At 39.0% G+C, this 13789-nt stretch overlaps 1 non-coding gene across 1 annotated transcript; it reads left to right on the top strand.

Annotated features, from left to right (window-relative positions):
- The first annotated feature begins 1553 nt into the window (after window positions 1-1553).
- Window positions 1554-1661, top strand: LOC130965131 (small nucleolar RNA R71). The gene has a single exon (XR_009081183.1). It is a non-coding gene; the product is annotated as a small nucleolar RNA R71 (small nucleolar RNA).
- The last annotated feature ends 12128 nt before the right edge of the window (window positions 1662-13789 follow it).

Genomic DNA, 13789 nt, shown 5'->3' with positions numbered 1-13789 from the left:
TGACTCTATTTTGAGAGAAGCTCTTCATGCTTCCTCTCCATGGTGACAGAGGGATATCCTTGAGCCTTAAACACAAAGGATTCTTCATTCACTTGAATGATCAATTCTCCTTTGTCAACATCAATCACAGCCTTTGCTGTGGCTAGGAAGGGTCTGCCAAGGATGATGGATTCATCTATGCACTTCCCAGTCTCTAGGACTATGAAATCAGCAGGGATGTAATGGACTTCAATCTTCACCAAAACATCCTCTACAAGTCCATAAGCTTATTTTCTTGAATTGTCTACCATCTCTAGTGAGATTCTTGCAGCTTATACCTCAAAGATCCCTAGCTTCTCCATTACAGAGAGAGGCATGAGGTTTACACTTGACCCTAAGTCACACAGAGCCTTCTTGAAGGTCATGGTGCCTATGGTACAAGGTATTGAAAACTTTCCAGGATCTTATCTCTTTTGAGGTAATTTCTGCCTAGACAAGTCATCCAGTTCTTTGGTGAGCAAAGGGGGTTCATCCTCCCAAGTCTCATTACCAAATAACTTGTCATTTAGCTTCATGATTGCTCCAAGGTACTTGGCAACTTGCTCTTTAGTGACATACTCATCCTCTTCAGAGGAAGAATACTCATCAGAGCTCATGAATGGCAGAAGTAAGTCCAATGGAATCTCTTTGGTCTCATTGTTAGCCTCAGATTCCCATGGTTCCTCATTAGGGAACTCATTGGAGGCCAGTGGACGTCCATTGAGGTCTTCCTCAGTGGCGTTCACTGCCTCTCCCTCCTCTCCAAATTCGGCCGTGTTGATGGCCTTGCACTCTCCTTTTGGATTTTCTTCTGTATTACTTGGAAGAGTACTAGGAGGGAGTTCAGTAATTTTCTTGCTCAGCTGACCCACTTGTGCCTCCAAATTCCTAATGGAGGACCTTGTTTCAGTCATGAAACTTTGAGTGGTTTTGATTAGATCAGAGACCATGGTTGCTAAGTCAGAGTGGTTCTGCTTAGAATTCTCTGTCTGTTGCTGAGAAGATGATAGAAAAGGCTTGCTATTGCTAAACCTGTTTCTTCCACTATTATTGTTGTTGAAACCTTGTTGAGGTCTCTGTTGATCCTTCCATGAGAGATTTGGATGATTTCTCCATGAAGAATTATAGGTGTTTCCATAGGGTTCTCCCATGTAATTCACCTCTTCCATTGAAGGGTTCTCAGGATCATATGCTTCTTCTTCAGATGAAGCATCCTTAGTACTGCCTGGTGCATTTTGCATTCCAGACAGACTTTGAGAAATCAATTTGACTTGCTGAGTCAATATTTTGTTCTGAGCTAATATGGCATTCAGAGTATCAATCTCAAGAACTCCTTTCTTCTGATTTGTCCCATTGTTTACAGGATTCCTTTCAGAAGTGTACATGAATTGGTTATTTGCAACCATTTCAATTAGTTCTTGAGTTTCTGCAGGCATCTTCTTCAGATGAAGAGATCCTCCAGCAGAGCTATCCAAAGACATCTTGGACAGTTCAGACAGACCATCATAGAAAATACCTATGATGCTCCATTCAGAAAGCATGTCAGAAGGGCACTTTCTGATTAATTGTTTGTATCTTTCCCAAGCTTCATAGAGGGATTCTCCTTCCTTCTGTCTAAAGGTTTGGACTTCCACTCTAAGCTTACTCAATTTTTGAGGTGGAAAGAACTTTGCCAAGAAGGCATTGACTAGCTTTTCCCAAGAGTTCAGGCTGTCTTTAGGTTGTGAGTCCAACCATATTCTAGCTCTGTCTTGACAGTGTCACAGGTTTGACAAGAACTCAGCTAAAAACTGATGAGGATCTTCCAATGGAAGTCCATGGAACTTGCAATTCTGTTGCATTAGAGAAACTAATTGAGGCTTAAGCTCAAAGTTGTTTGCTCCAATGGCAGGGATAGAGATGCTTCTCCCATAGAAGTTGGGAGTAGGTGCAGTAAAGTCACCCAGCACCTTCCTTGCATTGTTGACATTTTTGTTGTTTTCGGCTGCCATGGGTTCTTCTTCTTTGAAGATTTCTGTTAGGTCCTCTACAGAGAGTTGTGCTTTAGCTTCACTTAGCTTTCGCTTCAAGGTCCTTTCAGGTTCAGGGTCAGCCTCAACAAGAATGCTTTTGTCTTTGCTCCTGCTCATATGAAAGAGAAGAGAACAAGAAAATATGGAATCCTCTATGTCACAGTATAGAGATTCCTTGAGGTGTCAGAGGAAAAGAAAAATAGAAGGAAGAGGTAGAAGAATTCGAACTTAGTGAGATAGAGTTCGAATTGTGCATTGAGGAGGAGTGGTACTCCATAAATAGAAGGATGTGAGAAGAGGGGAAGAGATTTTTTAAAAATTAAGAAAAAAAAAAACATTTTGAGAAAGATTTTGAAGAAGATATGATTGAAAACTTTTTTGAAAAAGATGTGATTTAAAAGATATGATTTGAAAAACAATTTAAAAAAGATTTGATTTTAAAAATTAATGACTTGCCTAACAAGAAAAGATATGATTCAAACATTAAACGTCTCTCAGCAGAAAAGGCAACATACTTGAAATGTTGAATCAAATCATTAATTGTTAGCAAGTATCTTTGAAAAAGGAAAGAAATTGATTTTGAAAAAGCTTTGATTGAAAAGATATGATTTGAAAAAGATTTGATTTTGAAAAACTTTGAAAACTTGAAAAAAAATTGATTTGAAAACAAAATCTTCCCTCTTGTGCCATCCTGGTGTTAAACACCCAGAATGGTGCACATTCTGGCGTTTAACGCCCAAAGCACTACCCTTTTGGGCGTTAAACGCCCAGCCAGATATCCTGGCTGGCGTTTAAACGCTAGTTTTTCCTCCTTCACTGGGCGTTTTGAACGCCCAGCTTTTTTTAGTATAATTCCTCTACTCCATGTACTGAATCTTCAGTTCCCTGTATTATTGACTTGAAATAGAACCAAGATCAGATAAACAATGCATGCAAGACACCAAACTTAAAATGAGACTAGTGTCTCAATAAGAAACATAAAATATTTTTGGTTTTTATGATTTTGTAATTTTTTTTTTGGTTTTTTCGAAAATTAAGTGGAAAAGAAAATAAAGGTATCAAAATTCTTAATGAGAATTCCAGGAATCATGCAATGTTAGTCTAAAGCTTCAGTCTAAAGGAATTAGACATGGATAGCCAAGCTTCAGCAGGACATTGCATTCAAGAGCTAAATTGATGATAATCAATCAGCTTTGGTGATGATAAGAACATCACCTTGAAACACTAGAATTCATTCTTAAGAACTCTGAAAAATACCTAATCTAAGCAACAAGATGAACCGTCAGTTGTCCATACTCGAAACAATCCCCGGCAACGGCGCCAAAAACTTGATGCACGAAATTGTGATCTCTTTTTCACAACTCAAATAATCCCCGGTAATGAATCCAAAAAACTTGGTGTTCAATACCATGGCATAAACACAACTTCGCACAACTAACCAGCAAGTGCACTGGGTCGTCCAAGTAATAAACCTTACGCGAGTAAGGGTCGATCCCACGGAGATTGTTGGTATGAAGCAAGCTATGGTCACCTTGCAAATCTCAGTCAGGCAGACTCAAATGGTTATGGATGATATATGACTAAAACATAAAGATAAAGATAGAGATACTTATGTAATTCATTGGTGAGAACTTCAGATAAGCGAATGGAGATGCTTTGTCCCTTCCGTCTCTCTGCTTTCCTACTGTCTTCATCCAGTCCTTTTTACTCCTTTCCATGGCAAGCTGTATGTTGGGCATCACCGTTGTCAATGGCTACAGTCCCGTCCTCTCAGTGGAAATGTTCAACGCACCCTGTCACGGCACGGCTATCCAGCTGTCGGTTCTCGATCATGTCGGAATAGAATCCAGTGATTCTTTTGCGTCTGTCACTAATGCCCCACAATCGCGAGTTTGAAGCTCGTCACAGTCATTCAATCATTGAATCCTACTCAGAATACCACAGACAAGGTTTAGACCTTCCAGATTCTCTTGAATGCAGTCATCAATTCTAGCTTATACCACGAAGATTCCGGTTAAAGAACCCAAGAGATATCCACCCAATCTAAGGTAGAACGGAGGTGATTGACGGTCACACGTTCATAGGTGAGAATGATGATGAGTGTCACGGATCATCACATTCATCAAGTTGAAGAACAAGTGATATCTTGGAACAAGAACAAGCCGAATTGAATAGAAGAACAATAGTAATTGCATTAATACTCGAGGTACAGCAGAGCTCCACACCTTAATCTATGGTGTGTAGAAACTCCACCGTTGAAAATACATAAGAACAAGGTCTAGGCATGGCCGAATGGCCAGCCTCCCAATGATCTAAGATAGCATAAAACTCGAAGATAGCTACCCAGATGATCTAGAGATCTAAAGTGATCAAAAAGATAAAAAATACAATAGTAAAAGGTCCTATTTATAGGGAACTAGTAGCTTAAGAATTACAAAGATGAGTAAAAGACATAAAAATCCACTTCCGGGCCCACTTGGTGTGTATTTGGGCTGAGCATTGAAGCATTTTCGTGTAGAGACTCTTCTTGGAGTTAAACGCCAGCTTTTGTGCCAGTTTGGGCGTTTAACTCCCATTCTTGTGCCAGTTCCGGCGTTAAACGCCGGGCAGTTTTGAGCTGATTTGGAACGCCGGTTTGGGCCATCAAATCTCGGGCAAAGTATGGACTATTATACATTGCTGGAAAGCCCAGGATGTCTACTTTCCAACGCCGTTGAGAGCGCTCCAATTGGGCTTCTGTAGCTCCAGAAAATCCACTTCGAGTGCAGGGAGGTCAGAATCCAACAGCATCTGCAGTCCATTTCAGTCTCTGAATCAGATTTTTGCTCAGGTCCCTCAATTTCAGCCAGAAAATACCTGAAATCACAGAAAAACACACAAACTCATAGTAAAGTCCAGAAAAGTGAATTTTAACTAAAAACTAATAAAAATATACTAAAAACTAACTAAAACATACTAAAAACATACTAAAAACAATGCCAAAAAGCGTACAAATTATCCGCTCATCACAAACCCAAGAGAGGAAGGCAAGGTTATCACCTTGATAAGTGGGCAAGTGGCATGTATGGAAGCACAAGTTAATGAGGAGCCAGTTGAAAAAGATTGCAAGGTTATTCAACTGAGAAGTGGTAAAGTAGCTGGCTCTGAGACTAAGGTCAATGAAGAGTTAGTTGAAAAAGAAAGCTACCAAGAGGAAGATGTTGAAATAAAGGAAGCTTGCAAAGAGGTGGAAGAATTCAAAGAAGAACACAAGGGAGTGGAGCTTGCAAGACCTCTTCCAAAGCCATCACCATCAAATACAACATTCAAGTGGGTAAAATTCCTATCCTTAATCCTTACTTTCCCACTTGAATATGGGCTACTGGAGACGGATGGTCAACTTAGAGCTCTTTGTGGCATTAAGAGTAAGAAGAAGATGGTTAGTACTAAGAATTATCAAGCAAGGTTCAATATGGTTGCATGCTCCAAATTAAAGTGCAAGGATTGGTGTAGAGCTCAATTGAATGAGTCTAGAAGGTTATTTAGATGTCTCTGTCAGAATTCAGATTGCTTGCCACCCGGTGGAAACAATGGTGATACACAAGAAGACGGGTGTAAAAGCAAGGTTTGGGACCCTGGAATTCATTCCCACAATCAACACTCTTGGGACCTTGTCACTTGCTTCAACTTGCTCGAAGGCGTTATGCACCTAGTTTGGGATCCCGGTAGCCATTGGAATTACAAACATTGGTGGAGATTCCTGGATCAGTACAAGCACAAGCCACCATGACAAGAAGCTCACAACATGTCCAACTTAAGGACTTTAACTAAAAGTGCTTGGTGGGAGACAACCCACCGTGGTATGATCGTTCTTTTTCATTCTTAGTTGTTTTTTGTAGTAGTAGTTTTCTTACTTAGTTGATTTTTCTTGAGTTTTCAGTATTTTTCTGATCATGTAGCTATTTTATCACAGGAACCGAACACATCAGGCTAAAAAAAACGCACATGACGCGCAAGCGTCGCTGACGCGTATGCGTCATATGTGTGTACTTGAAAAAAAAATAATAAAGTGAACAGAGAGTTGCGCGGGAGTGGCGCAGGAGGTGCACCTGGCGCACAAATTGACTCACGCGTACGCGTCGATGACGCGTGCGCGTCATTTGCAATTGTGGCACTCCACGCGTACGTCAAGCACGCGCACGCGTGGATGAGTGAAATCGGCGTAATAGGTGTTTGGCCAGAGAGTTATGCTGGTGTGGGGCCGGAACTATGCTGGGCGCACAAGCGCCACCACGCGTACGCGTCCCTGATGTGTTCGCGTCGTTTTTCCATCCTAGCCATTCACGCGTACGCATCCCTGACGCGTTCGCGTCACTTGAAATTTATGCGATTCACGCGTACGCATGCCTTACGCGTACGCATCGCATGCGACGCCCAATTAAACCAATTCAGCACCTGATTTTAAATTATTCACCCCCCAATCCTAATTCTCACCCACAGGTAATTTAATAGAAAGATCAGCAAGTTGAAGAGAAATACGAGTGAGTTTTACCTCCTCAATTTGAAGCTTTTTCATCACTGAAAGTGGCATGAGGTTGATGCTAGCTCTAAGATCACATAAAGCTCTCTGAATGCTGACATCTCCAATTGTGCAAGGAATGGCAAAACTCCCTGGGTCTGGCATCTTCTCAGGAAGGTTGTGTTGAATTATGGCACTACATTCCTTGGTTAATACCACTGTCTCTTGTTCCTTCCAATTCCTCTTGTGGGTCAACAATTCTTTCATAAATTTAGCGTAGTGAGGCATTTGCTCCAGAGCCTCTGTAAAAGGGATGTTGATCTGCAGCTTCTTGAAGACATCTAAAAATTTAGAGAATTGCTTTTCCTTGGATGCCTTCTGAAGCCTCTGAGGATATGGCATTTTTGGCTTGTATTCAAGAGCCTTTGCTAAGGTGGGATAAGTGTCAACAGAGTCAGGAAACGGGTTGTCTGCACGCTTAGGAGGGGCGTGCTCTTCTTCTCCTCTAGAGCTTCCCTTTCAACTAGATCTTCATTGACCTTGGTTTTAGAACCAGCTACCTTACCACTTCTCAATTGAATAGCCTTGCAATCTTCTCTTGGGTTCACCACTGTATCACCAGGGAATGTATTTGAAGACCTTTCAGGTAATTGCTTGCTCATTTGACCCATTTGCACCTCCAAGTTTCTAATGGAGGCTCTGGTTTCTTGCATGAAACTCATCATCATCTCCCACTTAGAATCTTCTTGGGATTTAGAATTTGCCTGCAGAGGTGGTTGTTGTTGTTGAGACTGAAATTGGCGGTTATTATAGTTGTTCTGTTGAAAACCGCCCTGCGAACTATTGTTGAAGTTTTGAGGTCTCTGAGATTGATCTCTCCACCCAAAATTTAGGTGATTCCTCCACCCCTGATTGTATGTCTTAGAATATGGATCATTGTTGGGATTCCTCGGACCACTCCCCATGTAATTGACCTGTTCAGAAGAAGGTTGAGCATAATCATAATTATCATTTTGCATAAAGTTACCTGCCATGTCATAGTAGATTTCCTGTGGTGGATTTTGGTGTTGACGCTTCGCGTAAAGGTTTTCTGTTTATTTCTATAGCACCAAAAGGGAGGCGAATCACCTTCACTGAGGAGCACAACCTGAAGAATAAAATGACCACTAGGATAACTAAGGTGGTTGAGTTCCTTTCATTTTTTATTCCTCCCCTCTTTTTTCTATGTTATGTTCTGGCTTTCTACTATTTTGCTTTGTTTGTTGCATGATCCTTTATTAGTTAGAATCCTATGACTAGTTTAGTTTTCTTTTAATTGCTTTAATGCTGAAAAGATGTTTCATGTACCACTCACTGAACTTGAATCTAAAAAGAAAAGAAAAAGAAGTGATGTATTGCATGAGAAATTGAGTTAATTTTAAGAATAGTCTGATTTACTTAAAGTTGGTGGTATTTTCTGTGATTTTTGAATGCATGATATGAACAGTGCATATTTGAATTTGAATCAAGGGATGTTAATGTATAAGGAACAGAAATTTAGAGAATTATTATGACTTCTCTGAGATTTAGAAAAGTTTAATCCTTGAAGCAAAAGAAACAGCAAAAGAAAAAAATAATTAATAAATAAAAGCAAGGTCTAAGGCTCTGAGCATCAATGACTAGGGAGGTCAAACATGATTAAAAGCTCAAAGAGTTGTTTCTCTAGTCATATGCTTGTGGTGTGATTGTGTCAAGTAATCCTTGAGATAGAACACTTAGAGTCGAGACCAAGTGCGTTTAACAGAGTATGCCAAAGGCTTTGAGCACCACTGTCTGGGAGTAACTGAAAGAAAAATCAGAACTCAAAGAGAGTTCCCCAGTTAAGTGCTTGTGGTATTTCTGTGTCAAGTAACTCTCGAGACAAAACATTTAAAGTCACGGCTAGACTCAAGGTGCAAAGCACCAAAGAAAAATAAATTAAAGTAAATTTTGCTGTGTTCAAGGATTAAACTGAAATATAAAAGATCAGAAAATTCATAATATTATCCGGATTCTAATTCCGAATGACATTAACATTCTTCTAATTCAAAAGAGAGTGAGATGCCAAACCTATTCAGGATTGCAGTTGTAAACCCCACTATAAGACGAGACACGATCTTAATCGAACTCTCATTCTCATGCAAATTCACATCCTAAGCTTATATTAGTTTTGGTTGCTTGAGGACAAGCAACAGTTTAAGTTTGGTGTTGTGATGCGTGAGCATCTTGTCTATCTTTTCCTAGTGAATTTGCATCTAATTTGTTGAGTTTAATTAAGAATTAATTATATTTTAGCCACTATGGATGCTATTTTGAGTTTTGTGCAATTTTATTTATTTTAGGTAGCATTCGGATGGATTTGATGAAGTTTCTGCAGAGAAAGAGAAGAAACCAAGGAGATGGCCAACGAATACCGACGCGGACGCATGGCTCACGCGACCGCGCGGAATGGAGGAAATCGCAATGACGCGATCGCGTGCCTGACGCGAATGCGTGGACTGGAATCTGCACAAATGACGTGAACGCGTGGACGACGCGAATGCGTGGACGACGCAAACGCGTGGACGACGTGGACGCGTCACATGAGCGATCTGCAGAATTGACAAAAAATACTGGGGGCGAAATCTGGGCTGTTTTGACCCAGTTTCTAGCCTAGAAAACACAGATTAGAAGCTGCAGAATGGACAAATCAAATGGTTCCCACCCATCAGCTGAAGACTTGTTAATTAATTCAAATTTAAATTCAAATTTTAATTCTAGAAAAAGATATTATTTTAATTTTAAATTTAAAAATTAGATTTTAAATTTATTAGGATTAGTTATAAAAGGGATCCCAATAAGGTGGTTCTAACACAACATTCCACAACATTATTCCATACAAATTTACATTCCATATTCCATGAGCAACTAATCCTCCATTGTTAAGGTTAGGAGCTCTGTCTATTGTATGGATTGATAATATTATTTTTCTATTTTAATTCATGTTTTGATTTATATTTCAATAATTGTTTTCGTTATTTATTTTATGAATTTGGGTGGAACGGAAGTATGACCCATGTTCTAATTGAGTTCTTGTATAACTTGGAAAAGCTCTTTACTTGAACAACAGCTTGAAAACATATTATCCTGAATTTCTAATTGTTTGTATTTAATGGGATACGTGACATATAATCCCTTTATTTTTGGATAATTAGGATTCTTGTGGCATATAAACTGGAATTTAATCATCACCCTCTAATTGGAATTGATTGACCAAGGAATTGACAGTTGATGAATTTTAGAGGAGACTAGGAAGGTCTAAGGAATTAGGGTCTAGTCACAAATAGTTTGCCATGAATTAAATCTTGCATGATTAAAATAGCTAATAAGAGGGTGATAATTAAATTCCAGTTTATATGCCACAAGTATCCTAATTATCCAAAAATAAGGGGATTATATGTCACGTATCCCGTTAAATACAAACAATTAGAAATTCAGGATAATATGTTTTCAAGCTATTGTTCAAGTAAAGAGCTTTTCCAAGTTATACAGGAACTCAATTAGAACATGGGTCATACTTCCGTTCCACCCAAATCCATAAAATAAAGAACAAAAATAATTATTGAAATATAAATCAAAACATGAATTAAAATAGAAAAATAATATTATCAATCCATACAATAGACAGAGCTCTTAACCTTAACAGTGGAGGTTTAGTTGCTCATGACTCAGAGAAGAAAACTAGGATTCCGGAATGTAAATTTGTATAGAATTGGGATCCTCCGGGACCTCCTCGACCTCCTTCAAAAGAGAGGTTTCTTCTCTCTTTTATAACTAATCCTAATAAATTTAAAATCTAATTTCTAAAATAAAAAATAATATCTTTTCCTAAATTAAAATTTGAATTTAAAATTTGAATTAATTAATTAAGTCTTCAGCTGATGGGTGGGGACTGATAAACTACTATTTTATGGTTTATCTTGTGCTAATTTGAGTGATTTTTATCAGCTTTTCACCCACTTATTCATATGATTTGCAAGGTCTTATAATTCCTTCCTGGATTTATGCTATGATTGAAAACCTGCTTCCTAAGCCCTTAATTTGTATTCTCCTTTATACCATTCGATGCCGTGATCCGTGTGTTAAGTGTTTCAGCCTTCATAGGGCAGGAATGGCCTAGAAAATGGAGAGGAAGCTTGCAAAAATGGAAGGAACACAAGAAACTAAGGAGATAACCAGCGAACAGTGACGCGAGCGCGTGCCTCACGCCAATGCGCGGAATGGAGAAAATCACAGCGACGCGAACGCGTGTCTGACGCGTACGCATGGATTGGAATTCAGCAAAGCGACGCGAGCGCGTGCTTGACGCGAACGCGTGACACGCCAAAACGACCAGCGACGCAGACGCGGACGCCTGACCGACGCGTACGCGTGACAAACGCGATCTGCAGAATTAACAGAAATCATTGGGGGCGATTTCGGGCCACGTTTTGACCCAGTTTTTGGCCCAGAAACACAGATTAAAGTCAGGGAACATGCAGAGACTCAAACATGTCTTCCATTATTCACTTTTCATAATTTAGATGTAGTTTTTAGAGAGAGAGGTTCCCTCCTCTCTCTTAGGATTATGATTTCTCTTAGTTTTAGGATTTAGGATTATTTCTTCTTCATCACAGGTTCAATGTTCCTTTAATTTATTTTCTACTTTTATTTTATTACTTTAATTGATATTTATCTTTTCAATTTAGCTTATAAACCTTTCCATGTTAGATTTGAATTTATGTTTAAACGTAGTTTGAGGTATTTTAGATTTATGATTCTTATTTAGCTTTTTATATTCTTGGCTTTAATTGATTAATTGGAGACTCTTGAGTTATCAAACTCATCGTGATTGATAATTGTTATTTTTGCTAATTGATTTAAATTCCAATAACTCTAGTCCTTTCTTAGGAATTGGCTAGGACCTGCGGATCAAATTAATTAGTCCACTTGACTCTCCTTTGTTGAGCAAAGGTTAACTAAGTGGGATTAAAACGCAATTCTCATCACCATCGATAAGGATAACTAGGATAGGACTTCCAAATTCTCATACCTTGCCAAGAGTTTTTATAATTATTAATTTATTTTTCCTATCATTTAAATTACCTGTTTCTTATTTTAAAAAACCCAAAATTCTACCTTTTCTATAGCTAATAATAAGTCATACTTCTCTGCAATTCCTTGAGAAGACGACCCGAGATTTAAATACTCGGTTATCAATTTTATTGGGTTTGCTTAAGTGACAACCAAAACGTTTGTACGATGAGATTCCTTGCCGGTTTAGAAGCTATACTTGCAACAAGTATTTATTTTGTGAAAATTCTAGACCGCGCAGGAATCTCAATTCGTCAAAATGGCGCTGTTGCCAGGGAATTGCAAACGTGTGCCTTATTATTGGTTATTGTAAATATTTTTCTTGTTTGTTTTCTTTGCTTTGATCTAAAATCAAATCTTTTCAAAATTATATTTTTCAAAATTTAAAATTTAAAATTCAAATTTCAAATTTCAAATTTCAAAATTTAAAATTCAAATTTCAAAATTCAAATTTCAAAATTTAAAATTCAAAATTTAATTTTCAAATTCAAAATTTAAATTTCAAAACCTTTTAATTCAAATTCTTTGCTTGTTTATTTGTTTTTATTTTTGTTTTCAATTTTTATTAGCTACTATGAATTCTCACCCCTTTGGCTATGAGTTTGGTTACAATCATGTTACAGGAAGAGGAGATTACAATGGAAGCTTGGGTCATGGATGGGACAATCAAAGATGGGAGGAGCCACAAGGATTTGATCAACCCTCTTGGCAACAACCACCTCCAAGGCACTATCAACAACCATTATATGATGCGCACCAAGAAAATGGTTATGGTGGACCTCTTCGTGACAATCAACACCCACCACAAAATACCTATGAACCCCGTCCCCCATGTAATTTTGAACCACCATACTCACAAGCCCCTTACCACCAAACACCTCCATATGACCCTAACCCTTATCCACCACACCAACCACCATATGAACCACACCCAGAACCACCACCTCAATATTCACCATCTCCATATCCTTATCAAGAAGAACCACTTCCATATTATGAGCCCTCTCTCCCAACCAATGAACCCTCATACCCACCCCAATCTCCAATGGATGACATTCTTCGTGGTCTTCTTCAAGGGCAAGCAAGGATGAAAAGGGATGTAGTGGAACTCGCGACTGCCTTAACCGAGGTAGTAAATCGATTAGCTTCCCAACATCTGAGCACTCAAAGTACTCCCATGGCTACTTGTGGAAAATCAAAAGAAGAGCGTAGCATGAAGGAGACACTAGAAACTTCGGTGGACAATGAGGAACATGGCTTTGTATTGGAAAAAGTGGAGGAAGCCATAATAGTTGCAGAGGAAGAAGTGGTTGAAGACTTGGGAGATGTAGAACCTCCATGGGAAACTCATGTCATAGAGCCCCCTTCTAAGGAGTTTGAATTTGATATTGAGGAGGGTGTACAACCTCCAAAGCATATCATGGTTGAAGACTTTGAATGGGATAATCAAAAGATGGATTCAATCATCAATGAATTCTTATCTACATTTGAATCCTCTCCCTTTGGACTTGACATGGAGATTGAAAAAGAAGAAGCACAACCTCCCATGCTCTTGGTGAACAATGAAGAAGAGATCAAATTGGAAGAAAGCTACCAAGAGAAAGAGGTTAATATTGAAGAAGCTTGCAAAGAGGTGGAAGTTGTCAAGGAAGAGCTCAAGGGAATGGAGCTTGAAATCACCTTGCCAAAGCTATTGGAGACCTCTTCCCCAAAGCCATTACCATTCAATACAACATTCAAGTGGGTAAAATATTTATCCTTAACCTTTGCTTTCCCACTTGAATATGGGCTACTTGAAACAGATGGTCAGCTTAGAGCTCTTTGTGGCATTAAGCGTAAGAGGAAGATGGTTAGTGGTAGGAGTCGTCATGCAAGATTCAATATGGTGGAAAGTTCAAGGTTTAAATGAAAAGGTTGGTGTAAAGCTCAACTGAATGGGTCTAGGAAGTTGTTTGGCCGCTTTAGTGAGAATTCAAATTGCGTACCACCCGGTTGGAACAATAATCAACAAAAAGACGGGTGTAAAAGTAAGGTCTGGGACCCCAGAATTCATTCCAATAATCAACACTCTTGGGGCATTGTCACTTGCTTCAACCTGCTTGAAGGCTTTCTGCGCCTAGTTTGGGATCCC

This window comes from Arachis stenosperma, chromosome 2 (genome assembly GCF_014773155.1).
Source record: "Arachis stenosperma cultivar V10309 chromosome 2, arast.V10309.gnm1.PFL2, whole genome shotgun sequence".
NCBI lineage: Eukaryota > Viridiplantae > Streptophyta > Magnoliopsida > Fabales > Fabaceae > Arachis > Arachis stenosperma.
Note: the sequence above shows the minus strand (reverse complement) of the source record. Positions and strands in the feature narration are given on the sequence as shown.